The 16,440-nt window shown below is 37.3% G+C and overlaps 1 protein-coding gene and 1 long non-coding RNA gene across 3 annotated transcripts in view; one reads left to right on the top strand and one right to left on the bottom strand.

Moving 5' to 3' along the window:
• The window catches only part of LOC135072076 (uncharacterized), a 137,253-nt gene extending 121,776 nt beyond the window's left edge, over positions 1-15,477 (top strand). Inside the window, exon 2 of the long non-coding RNA XR_010257354.1 lies at positions 14,844-15,477. This is a non-coding gene — a long non-coding RNA (uncharacterized LOC135072076). The remainder of the gene's footprint in view (positions 1-14,843) is intronic.
• The window catches only part of LOC135072073 (somatostatin receptor type 2-like), a 144,573-nt gene that overhangs the window by 60,227 nt on the left and 67,906 nt on the right, over positions 1-16,440 (bottom strand). The gene's annotated exons all lie outside the window — the stretch shown is intronic.

The raw sequence follows: 16,440 nt of genomic DNA, 5'->3' as shown, positions 1-16,440 counted from the left end.
ACATGCCATAGTAAGTTTGGTTTATTACACTATTTTGTAATCAAAAAACAAAGTTTGGTCGATGGCCGCGCGAAAAAAAAAAGACGCCACTTTCCATACTAAATCTGGCATTGCCATTTGAAGTGTTAATGCACAGTAGTTTTTGAGTGATGAGGAGTCAATAGTGGCTCAAAGTGGTTCGTCTAAATATACGCACGGTGCAGTCTCCTCCCTAGAACTAGGCTTAACATGCTCCCGCATGTCTAGAATGATTGCTCAATGTTGATTTAGTCGATTTTCTCCTGATGGGAACATGTAAGACAAAAATGAAATTTCCAATATTACAGACCTTCTAGAGCAGATGCCGCGAAAACTATACAATTTATCAAAAAAGTTGACTACCTCACCTGTAGCAAATTGAATATGCTTTTTTTGGTTCATAGTAGTCATGTCACTAGGACGCATAGTTTCCGAGGATTAAGCGAAAAACCGAAAAGTGGCACCTTTAAACCCCCCTCTCCCCGCCGGCTCAAGGGCTAAGGACGGGGACTTTTGCTATGTTCACCTCCTAACTAGTCTAAATAAAGTCCTGAAGTCAGAAATTGTGTTCTACAGTTTTCCATCTATAATGCTTTATTGACTGGACTATACATGGACACTCGTACATGTTAAAACACAATTTTGATTGCGTTTTTCCTAAAATACAGGGTGTCCCAGAATGGGTGAATCAAACTGCTAGGGGAGGTAGCTCTACTAATGTACTATCCCTAAAAAATATGAAAAAAAATTTTGAGTTCGGATTTTTTTTTAATAAAGTGCTCTAAACTCGAAATCTAGTCATTATTTTCAAAAGTTTGTTTACAGATAAACGAAGCGATCATGTACAATTAATATTAGTAAGAAAAAAGTACAAATAAACTCCAAACGCAGCAATTATAGCCAGATACTTAGGCAAAGCTGATTTATTTTCACTTTTTCAAAAATTTTTTTTTTTTGTTTCCTTGCGTTTTTTTTTTTCATATTTTTTAGGAATAGTACATTGGTAGAGCTACCTCCCCTAGCAGTTTAATTCACCCATTCTGGGACACCCTGTATAATATTTCTACTAACCTATGGATCTTGGTTGCAGTATTAGGTTATTATTGATAGGATCATTTTATAAGTTGCGCGAATGCTCATGCATTTCACAATTTTACAATGCTTTTTATACCGCTGGTTTCTTTCAGACAGTAATAGATCCGGCTCTCACAGGTAGTTAGCGAGTGAAGTGTCGCCCGTTCAGTTTCCAGCGGCACCAAGTTTGCGCACCTGAGCCGAATGCTCAATGGCCGGGAAGTTTTATTACCCTCAAGTAGACTCAGAGGTAAACTGGAAATGTGGCTTGACGACTCCATTATGTAAAGTCTATTAGTCTGTTATAAAGAAAAGATTTCTGATCTGTTGGAACAAAAACATAATACTTTACGTAAGTTGCAAAAAGTATACGTGTGGCCTCAGCTTTCACAAATGAAAATATCGTACTTAATTTCCTGGTGAGGCACCTCACATCCTACGTGAAGGGTACCCGATCAAGCGAGAAATATAAACACACGGCCTTATCCCGGCCCGGGGCGAGCACGAGACGTTTGATTTTATTACTCGCGTCATCATCATTCCTCAAGTTTGCGGAACTTCAGACGTACGACAAATATCCGCCATAATTCTTCTAAGACTCATAAAAACGGCGACGGTTTATTCATGTTTTTAAGAGATTAAGTAGGTACGTGAGCAAAGATAAAGCGTTAGCACCCTTGATATTCATTAGATTCTTATTAAGGTCAAAAGAATAAACTGTTGGGTTTTAAGATAAGTGGATTAAAAACCCTCGTTTTATGAGTGACAATAATTAAATGTGAAAAGGGCTCTCTCATCGTGACATGGCTCCAGCAATGCTCCAAATCTGAATCCGACAGTAATATGTTCAACTGCTAATAATAAAATTGTACTTATTTAAAACAAATTACTTACTTACTTTTCGTTAAACAACTTTTCAAGAATTCGCAATATTCGGGAATGTTCTCCATAAGCCAAACGACTTCCTGGAGATGATTTTAATTTTATATGAGTTTCCTTTGATACATTTCCCGGCTGATAATTGAGCGTCCTAGGTTAATATTATCGTAAGTTCCCTCTCTAAAACGAACACTATTTTCAAGTAAAATAACTGCGATTCTGTTCACGATTCAACATCACCTGAGTGTCGTTTACTTTAAATTCCCGAAAGCGTTAAATTTCCAGTAGCTACCTGCCTGGAGCGAAGTTTTATTATCTCTTGATAGAATTCAGACTCGTAAAACTTCCGTACATTTTACATTTCAATCCAATCGCAGAGAAAATACTTAGGATTCGCTGTGGCGGATGGTTGATGGTTTAAAACAGATATAAAACACTTATGTTTGTTACGAATATAAGAGTGTGATCAATTAAATACTCGTCGTAAATAGATACAATAAAAAACTGCAAGATGGATGAATGGTTGTGCAGTTAGAATACCTAAGTAGGTAATTAAAAATCATGGCGCTTGCAACAGTGCCAAAATAAAGGAAACTCGAAATTAAGGTACTTAAAAATATGTTATAAAAAGTCCCCTCTGTTGTAAGTTAATTGTTTCAAACAAGTCAAAGCGCGTTTTTTTTTTTAATTTTTAATTTTCTATTTGTAAATATGTATGGAAAGGTACCCTGTGCCCTAGGGAGACGCCAGGGGTTATGTGCGACTTACTTAGCAAGTGACAGCGCAACCCACTTTCCCTAAGCCTACCCTAAAACCTAAAAGGGGTTATACCTTAACCCCTATAACTTGATAACTTTTTTTTAATGTTTACGACTGTTATACCTGGATTTGGTCTAATCACAAAACTCAAAAAATGCATTCACGATCTGATTGATGATGGCTTCTCTGTAGCAAATTCAAAAAATACATTTTTTTTCTAAAAGTTAAACAAAGATAATTAAAAAGTTATTAGATTTTTCGTGAGCCCGCTGAAAGATACTGGACTTTCTCAAGTGAAAAATAATTAGGAACGCAGATGCTGATGGAATAGCTAGCCTTTAAGGACCCAAACAAAACCTTCGCAAAAGGCGCTTAAGAGTATTTTAATTGAACAAAACACAACAGCGATTTTGTAACAAATCGTAAGCAGAAAAGCCTTCAATAAACAAAACGGAACCTCATTTACCCTCTTAATATCCAAGTTTTCACGGCTGAATGCACTGAAGAGCCCTTTCAGTGACACAATAGGATTACCCTTTAGAATAAATGGTTGAGACACTTTCCCATAGGGTGAATGGACCTACCTATACATTTTACTCTAGCGTGGCTTGAATATTGAGTACACTATCGTGATACGTCTTTTTAGGCGGCTTTATTAAACTTCATAAAAGGGTAACAGGACCTTTAATTGATAGAGATGTTATAATTTTTTCCTTAAAACGAAATTATGTAAACCATAGACAGCAAATCAATTTAGAACCACCTCTAATTTTTGCAATTTCTAAAAATAACTGCTAAATTGTAGATCTTTAATTTTGTATAAGGAAAATGGCGGCCGGCTGAGGATCGCAACTCAATGGGGCGGCGGCAAGTGGCTCATTTCATACGCTGTTGATTTGCAAAACGTTTCCTTCGAGTAACGTAATTGCAGAGATCCTATTAGGTGTCGTGTAACATCTTCCTGATAACGTTGTCTTCGTCCTGGATGAGGAATAGAACTTCTCTTATTCAGCATTCCCGATAAGCTTAAACCAAACATTTTATTAGACTTACTGGGGAACTCAAACAAAGCAAAACAAACTTAAGACGTATTTCACTTTCTTGTTTGCTTATCTGTTTGTTATTTTTGACTTATCGTTTTGAATGCTTTTTAAAAATCTCAATACAACTTTAAACTTAAAGAAAAGTGTTAATGAAATTAATACAAACTATTGCCAGACGCTGGAAAATAACATCTCAATCAGCTGTAGAAAATTATTAAATGAATTTTCACTAAAACTCAATTAGAAAAGTGCGTGAAAATCTTAAAAGGCGACTGGCAAAGTCGGTCGTATCGTAATTGGTATGAGACAAAGCGCCCCCTTAATCTGATTGTTTAGGTCCTCCGCTAGGTCTAGACGGCTGATTTCCACTTAAAACTTTCAACATCTAACGTCAACATTATTATGCTAATTTTATAATGAGGGGCTTCATTCAAAACTGTGTTTAGACCGTGATTAAGACTGACGTTAACGACGAACCTTTAATTTATTTTTGTAGAATTAATGACGGCTTGCAGAGCAGAAAGCGTCAGGAGTGAAGACAGCCTGCTGACACAAACGGCGCTAGCACAATCCGTAGGATTTGAAAGATGGGTCAGTTGAATCAACAATTATCTCAAATATTTTTGTAGACAGCGCGTATTTCCCCCCAAATTCTTCTAATTTTCGGGCAAAATTCTCAATGTTAACATTTTGTTTTTCATTTAATTCTTAGGCTGAGTTGCACCACCCAACTTTGACCGTAATTTTGACGATAACCGGTGTGTTTTGTATGGAGTTTGACATATTTTTAACGTTTGTTAATTCGTTCGTTTTATGAAAGTCTGTAACTCTTTAATAATAAAATTTCTCTTTAAAAATAATAATCTAATATTTATTCATTCATAAGCGAATCTTAGTACCATAAGTACCATTAAGCTCAATGATTAGGAGCGTGTAGACAGGTAGCAGGCAGGTGGCACACGCTGCTACTTATCTCTACTATCTGATAACTAACCTCACGCCGAGTTAGACTAATTAAATCCGTATCTTATCGGAAAATCCGGTTCGGCCCGGACTAGGCTTAGGATTAGGAATCTGGTAGTTTTTGTTCAAGAGCCGTATAAAATCAGAGATTAGCCGTGTGGTGACGGCAGAGTAGAATACATTTGTCACCAACCCCTACTCTTCCCGCGGGTGTCGTAAGAGGCGACTTAGGGACTACACATCAAACAGAGAATGGGCAGCAGCGCTCTCTGAAAAACATCAATCTTTTAAACTGCGATCTCCAACCCGCCTGCCAAGCGTGGAGATTATGGCAAAACCCTCCACTATAGTGGAGGAGGCTCATAGTCCAGCAGTGGACTGTAAAGGGCTGTTGATGATAAAATCAGAGCTTTTATTAATTTTGATATCTGTTAATACGCAATTTATCTACGGGAGTAGAAAATGATCCGGCTTAACACTATGGACAGACGACCAGGTACTAATGAATGCAGGAACTAAACAATATGGTCATTGGTCATTCAAACTGTTTGTCCAACTGCTACTGTTAGAGCTGAGTTATTTGGCAGCTGCGATTCAAGCGTTAGCTTAGTGCAGAAGCCGCTGAAAATGTTGTTTTTTTTTGTCTGTACTACTTTTTAGAAATAAAGCTAGTGTCTTCCCGCTTGTTTTTTTCACGGACAAAGGCTGGTTCAAAAAACTTTGATTCCTAAACTTTCTCAAAAGGTATTGTTTATTATCTTGTTAAATGTTGAGTGGCCTGACCTCTACCAGAATGCCACTAGAAACTAATAAGCCGGAGGAGTTTGTCTCCGCAAATCAATTAATAACTTACATCCTCGACCTTTGATGTAACTTTGATCCGGTCCCTGTATCAATATTGCATTACTTTTTCTCATGTTGACTCTATTTCATAATTCAGTGGAACGGTCATCATTTCAGAGCAAATTAGTTTTTCAAATGACAATCTTGATGAAAGAAACTTTTGTTTAGCAATCATCTACTTACTTATTGCATTTTAAAGATTTTTGATTGAATTTTTTTCACGCAAGAATTCGTACTCAAAATTTTGCATAGATTTTATAGCAATTTTTAAGGTTTTTACAATCAGAAAGTTCTAAGTGCTAACCTGGCGAATTCTGATTTTGGTGAATTTGTTGATGAAAATCAATGTCAAAGTTCGTCTACAAAATGCCCACTACTGGTTTTCTGTATCATTATTCCTACCTACTTAGTAAGTCCTTCCACTATAATGCCAACTTCGATACCGACCAGTAAAAATATCAGTTTGTCATTATACAGCGCGTAAACCATTTTATTGCAGGCCCGGCGTGGAGTGCCCTTGTTTTTCATAACGCCGTTTACTACCTATTATCGGTTTTATTACCGATATACCACCATAACTATCGCTGTTCGATTAATGTACGTTTTATACGATGTGATTTCTGTTTTATTTTGTTAGGATAGCTTTGTACAGCTATAAGTCATTCAGGTCAGGCAGGATGAGAGAAATATTATTTAACGAGTTCTAATAAAGCTCTACGTTATGAACAGTATCTAATTCATTATTAAAGATGTCTACCTATTCTTTCATAGTATATAGGGCATTGTAGGGCACACAGAAATAGAACTTATTAGAGCTATTCTTTAAAAATATTAATGTCGAATTTCCACGACACCGGGTAGGTATTATTTTATGTATTCAATATACATTAAAATAGTTTAGAATATAATTTTAAAACGATTGAAAATTGAATGCATTTTTTTCAATATTTAATTCTAATGATTGAGTTTCACCGGGCCTGCCAGGCACGAGTGACGTCACGCGACTGACACACGCCACCCGATGGCCGCCACCTGACACCCGCCACGTGGCCGCGGCCTGCCGGTGACGGCTAGAGTGAAAGAAACATAAAAACAAACAGCTCGATCCACAGCAATAAAATCATTGATTTTGTTAAAACATATTTTTGATTGTTACTGCCTTTGACTGCAGTTTCAAACTCGTTTATTAGCGGTTCGGTTACTACATTTCTCTAGAAATTGTGAATGTTTTGGCTTGCTGCCTCCCTAATGGATGTATAAAATTTGTTGACGCGGACTATCCACAACTATACAAAATGAAACCTTTAAATTCGTGCATTCCGTACCAAAGAAAAACATCAAAGATACTCTAATATCGATATAAACTAACCGCAATTCCACTGCCGCAATACCGAGCAAAAACTGTCCCTCTCTCTCTCTTTAATCTTTCCAATATCCTGATGCATGTTTGATTTTTGATATTGGCTTTTTTCCTCCCTTTCATTCCTGGGATTCGATTTTGGTTGTTAAAAGAAAGCAATGCTTAAAAATAAATGTACATTTTGCGGAAATAGGCCTCAGGTTGACCCGCGTGTCTCATGGCGCTCCAATCAGGACGAAGGAACGCGGGCGCATCCCTTGGGGGTACATCTTTGGTTTTGGTTAGTTCCTAACAAAACACATTGTAAGAAGGTTCATTCCGTATTAAAATATCCGGGGACTTTATAATTTACTTTTATTTAATTAACTTGATTTCCGCCCGGGGTTTTCCCAGAAATTATTCGAATTTTTGTCGTCGTAAAAACCATCCTTGGACTCCAAGGAACGTTTAAAAAAAGAATTGGTAAAATTGGTCCCGGTGTTGTTGAGTTATGCACTTAGCCAACACATTTTGCGATTATTATTTTTTTATATTATAGATAACTAATGTCTGAAATTACTGAACTAAAAAAAGAAAACAAAAATAGATTTTTCTTTTTTTTTTTCATAAAAGCTTGAGTATTATTACCTGACTGCGCTAGAAGTAGGGTTATGTTTTTTGAGGTCTACTTCAGCGCATTTCCTTGTTGGGCGGACATAAATTGTGACTCTACCAAGATTGAACCTACTGCATTACTGTGTTGGGTCAAGGATGGCTTTGGAAATAGGATCGCTGTTAATAATGAAGTTTGGTTACGGTACAATGGTTAATTTTAGAGGAACTTTTTGGCTTGGTTAGATTTATATTCCCACTTTATTATTTCGTTATTTCTATCCATCCCTATACTATCCATCTATCGCTTCTTTATCGAGTCTCCTTCAAGCAAAGAAGCAACTTTGTTTCCTTCATTACTTTTAACTTTTTAATATAGGCATACTTATGCTGAAATTTTACTACGAGACTTTTTCTTTTTAATATAAGTAAATATCTTATACATAATAATGTATAGCTGTAATAGAAGCTATTTTGTAATATAACATATAGCCTGGTTGCTAGTGACTGTACTTAGACCCGGATTGATTACATGGGTGGGATGAAAATAACATCTAATTGCCATCTGACTGTAACCTTAATAAAAACATCACAGAAAAATAGAAAATGAGTTCCAAAGAAATGAGTTACGTGCCTGCCATACACACGGCGCATTACCAAGGGACAGGAAGGACAATTAGAATGGCGACAATGTTCACGGAAAAAGCATGTAAAGCGGAATAAACAAAACAGACCAAAATTTTCCAATTAACCAAATGACGAAACTTACAAATAACTTAAAAAAAGAAACTAGCAACTCTACAGTGTTGATAATTTAACTGTTTTAGCAAAATTTTCTGAATAAATCTTACGGCAAATTATCAAATTTATCATAATTTATTATAACAACATAAATGTGGGTGACATATTTTTCGAAGTTGTTCAAAAGAGTTTATGAAATTATCAGGAATAAATGAGAGTATTCAGTAATTTACACGTCATTTATATGTACACACTAAGGTAGACACCTAAACGACATATTTTGAGGTTGTTAGCATTCTCACAGATAACTTGAGGAGGTACCTAAATAGCTCTGTTATGTTTTTGCATACTCTCTATGCTTTTGTACTCTGTGGAAACCTAATTAGCGGACAAAATGCGTAAAGGGCAATTTGTACGTTTAAAAACCACTTACTTTTGAATCAATGTTTGGGCCTCTCGTGTAATATTACATGTACACGTGTAAGTATAAATAAAACCACGTTGAACCACTTATGTCAGATTCAAAAACTTCTGGCGAACTTGGTTAAAGTTTAATATTAAAGCTGTCATCGACACTATTAGACAATGGAAAGACAAAATTAATAACGCAAAATTCTCCTAAACATTTCCAGCAGAGTGGCTGCGACATAAATCGTTTTCTCTATTTACTCACTAATCGACAAGTTCTATTGTTACCGCTTGGTACTTGTTTTGGCGGTTCCCAGGAATAAACGAACTATTATCGCTAATAGCGTTAGGAACTCGGAAACGCCCGAAAATAATGGAAATGTTTTATCGCGCGCGATCCAGGCCTGCAAATCCTCGAGGTTTTGTTTTCACTTGTTCCGATATTTTTTCCGAAAATTGTTCTTTCGATGTTCTTTTCTTTCTTTTTTCTTTTTTCAGCCAAATGACGTCCACTGCTGGACAAAGGCCTCCCCCAAGGTTTTCCACAATGAACGGTCCTGCGCTGCCCGCATCCAGGCTCTTCCCGCGACCTTTACCAGATCGTCGGTCCACCTAGTAGGAGGCCTGCCCACGCTACGTCTTCCAGCCCGTCTTTCGAATTCGATATACTTTGTATTAAATCTGGGAAAGGAATTTCAAAGGACAATGGGCAAAATGGTACCCGGCTCCAATAGATATGCTTCTAGTGTCGTTTGAAAGGTCTTACCAAGACGAACAACTTTTACTATGGCCACTAGCCTCAGATCTGGTTGTGTTCGAAGATAATCATACTTTTTTGAAAAATGGTACCCGGCTCCAATGGTTATGTTTGTAGTGTCATTTGAAAGGTCTTACCAAGACGAACAACATTTACTATAACCACCAGCCTCAGATATGGTTGCGTTCGAAGATAAACATACTTTTTGTGTAACCGAAGTATCATAATGATACGTGTCCATCGTATGGTACTTAGGTTATGTGAGGCATGAAGGGTTTACTGCTCCAGCATCCTTCCTTAACTCTATAATTATTGATAGGGATAATTGTGAAATAAATGTTTTTATTTGAAGAACTACTACCCCCTTGTTAATAAAAAGTTATACCTAGGATGAACCTTGGATTAAAATGACATTTCCATACCAATTAATAACAATTCTTAAGGGTTTTATTATGGGTTGCTAAAGCGAATAAACCCACAAGACCCAATAAGTCCACCCACAAGATGAACCGACGACCTCATAAAGGTAGCGGGAAGGCGCTGGATGCAGGCGGCCACCAACCGGCCATTGTGGAAATCATTGGGGGAGGCCTATGTTCAACTAGACGTCCTATGGCTAAAATGATCATGATGATGAAAGCGAATAAAGGGCTAATGGCTTGGGTAGTTCATCGTAGGTATAATCCTTTCCTTTTCAATGTTTATTTTAGTTATATTAATAGATTCTAGTCATAGTACATACTCGTATACATGGATGATTGTGTTTTACTTTCATATAATACTTAGTGGAATTACTGCTTTCAAAACGTGAATTAGAACTGGCCCCATAGCAGACATGTTTCTACATCTAAAGGCCTTTTGAAATATATATTGGTTACGGCTATTGGAGCGGGTACCACTTTCCATACATTTGTGCCCATCATCCTTTGGAAGGAAGAACTGGACGATGTAACTTGACCGCGCGGGTTCGTAGAACGACTTAATTATGATGTAAAGTACTTAATCATTTGGGTTTATTTCTTCTATCCTGTTCGGGTCTTTTAATAACCTAATAGGAAAAGATTAATTAAAATCACTTAAATATTTATTTTTTACCAAATCACTTGCGGAAAGCTTTAATTTTCAGTCAGGCCCATACGGCTGATAAATAAATAAATAAATAAATAAATCTTTGGACAATTTCACACAGCGCCAGCTAGCCCCAAAGTAAGCAACTTAATGCTTGTGTTATGGGTGCTAGCTTAACGGATATACTACTTATATACTTTTTTTAAATACATAAATATTATACATAGTCACACCCAGACCCGCCACAGAAATTAAAATTCATCATTTCAATTTCTGCCCGGCCGGGAATCGAACCCGGGACCTCTCGGCATAGTAGTCCGTTCTGAACCACTACACCAAACGGCCGACAAAGTATGACAACAGTTTGATGTGTGATCTCATTGTAACCAATACGATTTAGGAAATTAATTTACCAAAGTAGGTAAATAAATATTTGCAGGGAATATAATATTATAATAAACTCCATTGAAGACTTTTTTCCACCCTATCCTAAAAATGAATGTATCGATAGGTCTAGCACTTAACTTAACCAGTGCCCGAGGTATGGGTCATGGAAGCGGCACGGGAGGGGTGACTTTGACATATTTGACGTGTCAGAGCATACAAAACTGAAAGAGATCTGAAGTTTTGGTGCAGTCCTGTTGTCCCCCCTGCTTGGCCCCCCTGGGGGAGCCAACAGGATTTCGAAATCCTGTTGTCCCCCCTGGCTAGGGGAGACAACAGGACTGGATTTTCAATCAATGATTTGAGGACTGTTGTCCCCCCTGGCAAACATTGGGTATTTAGAAGCCATATATTTTTATAACATTTAAGAAAAACTGGGGTAGGTACCTGACTGAATACCATATTTAAAGCACTTTAAACTAAATACCTAAACGTATGTCAAATAATATTTAACATTTTGCTAACGAAAAAAATATAAGTTGTTGGTAATATTTCTGTCTATTCCAAAATCTGCTTTACTTGCTTTTAACAAATCGTTATGAATTATCCCTACTAAATAATATTATACGAGTAAATGCGAAAGTAACTTTATCTGTCTGTCTGTTACGAATTCTCGCCTAAACCATTGAACCGATTTTGATATTTGGTAAAGAGATTTGAGTTTTGAGACACAGACAGTTTTTATCCCGGTTTTTTAAACAGGAATGCGCTCTATGTATATTTTTTCCGTGACAGACAAAATTTTACGTGTACAAAAGCTAAGTATACTGCTGTTCTTATGTATAAAAAATATTGTCTACTGTAAAGTTTATTAAAAATCCGTTTAGTAGTTTTTACCTGAAAGAGTTTCAAACATCCATACTCACAAACTTTCGCATTTATAATATCAGTAGGTAGGACTCTAAAACTGCATAATTTTAAATTAATCATATTAATCAACAAATTACTTGCTCAGTGATTCAATTAGCGGCCGCCCGCAACTTGGTACGCGTGGAGTCCGTTTTACCCCCTTATGTGTGAAATTACATAAAATCCTATTATATCCTTCGTATTATTTCCTATTCTTAAATAAATAGATAAATTTCAAGTTTGTAGGTGTCAATACCGGCACCAATACCTTATTTTTTTCGTTATCAAAATGGTACTTATTATTTAACAAACGTTTAGGTTAGAAAGCAATAAACTAAATGAGTATTGAGGTATTCAGTTTGGTATTTGGCATTCAGTCAAGTACTTCAGTATTTCACAAATTATGTTATAAAAATACATGGCTTTGAAATAATGTTTGCCAGAGGGGACCACAGTCCTCAAATTATTAATTAAAAATCTAGTCCTGTTGGCTCCCCCAGGAGGGCCAAGCAGGGGGGACAACATGACTGCACCGAAGTTTTGACGTCGGACGTCTCAAAAACTCCCTCCCGCGCCGCTCCCATACATCAGGCACTGAATACATAAGTTTAACCCAAAGTAAAGAAATCGGGGTTTAATACGTGGTCTCCATGAACACATCATCCGTGAGTTTGACAAATGATCTCGCGGCTCCACCTGCATCACTTCCTGAGCCTCCGCCTTCGCTCGCTAATGGCCGCGTGACTCGCGCGGAGCGTTTCCGCCAACTTCATAAACTTTGTATCCTTCCCACAGCTATATTTCATGGCTAAAAGGTCAGGGAAAGTTGCGAAAGTACGAGTCACTCGTTAAATAGCGACATGTGTTAAGTGAACTGCTACGACGTCAATATTTGCCAGTTAGAGTTACATAACTATGTTTACGATTGTTTTATCGTGTCATCTCGGAGATAAAATTGGTCTGAAGCCGATCATCTGGTGCTTTGTAGGGCATGCTAAGCCAGCAGCCTGATTGAAGAGCCATACTAGACACAATGTTTGCATAATCTAAAAAAAATACCCGAAATCTGCCCTAGATACAATGAAAATAAGAAAATTATGTGAGAAAAGTTGACAGAACAAAAAATAGTAGGTAGCTTGTAATCCGTAATCCTATGATGGGCGATTTATTGGTTTTGTGAGTTCCCCCAAATAATGCATAGTTTGACACTTCCCCATTGAACCCATGAGAATTTATATGGAGAAAAATAAGGAGGTCACGTCGATAAATTTGCATAAATAGATTTTGTTCAGCGGAGAATGATAAAATGCGCATAAGTTTGTTTTTATAGATTATTTGCGGTTCTCCGATGACAAACTATTTTATAAAATCGATGCAGTTATGTAGAAGCTAAAATAAAGATAATGGTTACACGAGTCTAAGCTCGTTTTCGTAAGCAAATATACCTTTCTTGTGCTAGACAGGACTCGTGCCTAACAAAATAATGTGTATGTATTTGAAAGGGCCCTTTTAAGTAGATAATGGATCGAGTGTACGGACTACCTACCCCCTCTCAAATGGTGACTAAGTCGTAACAGCAATGAAATAAGGCGTAATGTGAAAGGTCTAAGCCTAAAACGTTTTCGGCAAACCAAACAGCCAACTGCCAAGAACGTTCTGCCTAAGTATATCCCTATATTCTTCCCGCCAAAGTTCAGCGCCCCCATCAATGCCGCGCGGCGTATTCAATCGAAAAAGAAAAGCGCGTAAATTTTTACGCCGGCCCTAATAGAGTCCCATCCATACATATCAGCTCACAACTAAATAAGAAACAGCAGATTATTTTTCCATTTCGAACAAAATGTTGGGTTTCTATGGTGTAACCTCATAGCATGTGCAATGCTGTAAAAATCAAGATGTTACATGCAACAATCGTTGAGAGTTTTAAGGTATCGGCGGTCCTTTTTTCGAATGAAAATGGATAAAAAATAAATTACAAATATCATCCTCTAATCTAAAGCATTAGCTATCACATCATCATCATTTCAGCCATAAGATGTCCACTGATGAACATAGGCCTCCCCCAATGATTTCCACATCGCACGGTTGGTAGCGGCCTGTATCCAGCGCCTTCCCGCTACCTTTATGAGGTCGTCGGTCCACCTTGTGTCCAGTACCTGGCCTCCACTCCAGAACCTTGCTATCGCATATCGGTATAAAACCTACTAAGTTCTCCTAGTTTGCGGTGCGGGTCGTGTTCTTAGGCCAGTTTATAGCGCGGCCGTTGGAGTCGCCAACCTGCGTCGTGGGTCCCGCCGACCCCGGCACATTATTTACAGATAAGCGGGACGGCATCTAAAATTTGACAAATAGCGCCATTTCTGTACCATCACGCTTTTTATAATAATAATAATAATAATAAACGTTTATTTCAGACATTACATCCATATGTGTTAGTAACAACTTTTTACTTGGATGGTTTTGTTCTTATTTTTAGAACTATTGTTTCGTGAACTATTTTAGAATTTAACGTTACGATGCGTTTAGAACATTTTCACGTCACTTCTTTTACTTTATAAAGAAAAAACTATAAAATTTTAAATATATTTTTCCAATCATCACATCACGCCTTAAATTAAGCTAAGCCTGTAGGCCTAAGATGCGCGCCGTGATAACTTTTATCGACGCCAAAATGTATGGGCAAAATTGATAAAATGGCGTGATAACCGCTTATCGCGGCGCGCATCTTACGCCTACAGAACTCTATGTGAACTAGATAACGAATAGAATATTCATATTTAAATAAGTACATGAATGTGCATCATATACTAAATATTCATGATTGTACATTTACAGTAAAAACTGTGGTAAAAAGCTCTCGCTTATCACCTTCACAATCGCTCTAAACGGAACATCAACATTACAAAGGCTTAGTAAAGTTGTCCGGCGCGAGCCCTAGGCCAGTCCGTTAGGTTTTACGTTTTACGCTATGCGAGTCCTCCGGGAACGGTGCTTGTGATGTCGGAGATAAAAATGCCTTGTATTTTATGTGCTATTCCTTTTTCAGAACAACGGGGGAACGTCCCAGCGGATTAGCGAGTAAAATGGCGCTGGACTTGTGGCGGGAAAACGACGGAAAGGTTCATGACTGGAGACAGCAAGAGAAGTGGTTTACAAACGCCTGCTCGATAGACGGACGACCTGAAGCGCGAAGTAAAGCATCTTTAGTTTAGTTGTTGTTTTAGGCAGAATCTAGTCCTTTTAATTATTGATATGAAACAATTTTCATTCACGTTCTGCACTAAATTAATGCATCACATGACACATCAGCACAACTTAACTAAGGCTGAGTTGCACCACCTAACTTTGACCGTAACTATAATGATAACCGGTGTTTTTGTATGGATTTTTACAGATTTTTGACGTTTGTCAAAGTTAAAGTAAGTATAAGGTTGTGCAACCCAGCCTAAGTTACACGTACTACGTTTTACAATAAGTACGTTATCTGCTATAGAAATGACATAAATCATGGTGATGGGAGTGATACAAAAAATCTGGAGATGGTTCTAATGGAACGCTAACGTTTCGCACCTCATGTGAATACGATATTGCGACGTGTATGGCGTTATGATGTGTATGACATAATTTGAAGGGTAGTTTGATGTGTTTGGTGATATAGTAAAAATATACCAGTAAATGTTTTTGTCTGTATTAATTTTGTGCTAACTTCTAATTCATTTTTTTGTGTGTGAGAAATCAACATTAGATAGGTATCTAGCTAAGTTGGTAAATGTTTAACAGAATAACCTAGGTTTCATTTTCAAGGATTAATGTTATAAATATAATTTAAATCAACTTAAATCCTAGACCTACATAAAGGTTCTGCCAAAAACGCCATGGCAATAAAAATTCTTGTGTTCCACTTAGGAAGCACGCGGATTCCTGTCCAGGTATTTGGGATATGTCCGGGGCAGCAGTCACGTTTTATTTGGGGACGACAGAGCATTTTCAAAGTTTCCCCGTGTTTTACCAGGAAATTTTAAATGACAGTAAAGCACCTAATTTAAATTCAGGAAGCTTTGCAAATTTGCGTGTCATCCAAGCTTTTACTAAAGCCGATATTTTAGATTTTAGGAATATTTTCTTAACTAATGTCTTGATAAAATATTTTTTAACATATCCAGAGTGTCTTCTATGGAAAAGATGAGGACATTTCATAATCTTATTTAACACATAATTATGTAAAAAATAGACTAGAGTTCGAAAAAACGGAATAAAAACTATGTTATTAAGTAAACTTTCTTCCTGTGCTTCAAATTATAACCATCCTTTCTTACCCATCGCGCACTTATCTACTAGGTTATGGCCTAGTAGATAAGTGCGCGTAGGTAATGGCTGTCGGCGCTAACTAAACCCCCCGTTTAATAGTCTTATTACAATGAGGAGCACATTAGCGGCACACCTGCGGCGCGTCGGCGGTCCTGCATGGAGATGTCCTCAGGTCGACGGTATCGATAAGCGTCGTGATATTATCATGATTTTTCATAGAAATCGACTTCTCGCGTTCGTAATCTGTTAATTAAGAGACATGAATGTGAATTATATAATCAAATAAAAGGCTCTTGCTATGGAAATGACAGCTAATAAATTGAAAATTGAAAAAG

The sequence above is a fragment of the Ostrinia nubilalis genome, chromosome 5 (genome assembly GCF_963855985.1).
Source record: "Ostrinia nubilalis chromosome 5, ilOstNubi1.1, whole genome shotgun sequence".
Taxonomy (NCBI): domain Eukaryota; kingdom Metazoa; phylum Arthropoda; class Insecta; order Lepidoptera; family Crambidae; genus Ostrinia; species Ostrinia nubilalis.
Note: the sequence above shows the minus strand (reverse complement) of the source record. Positions and strands in the feature narration are given on the sequence as shown.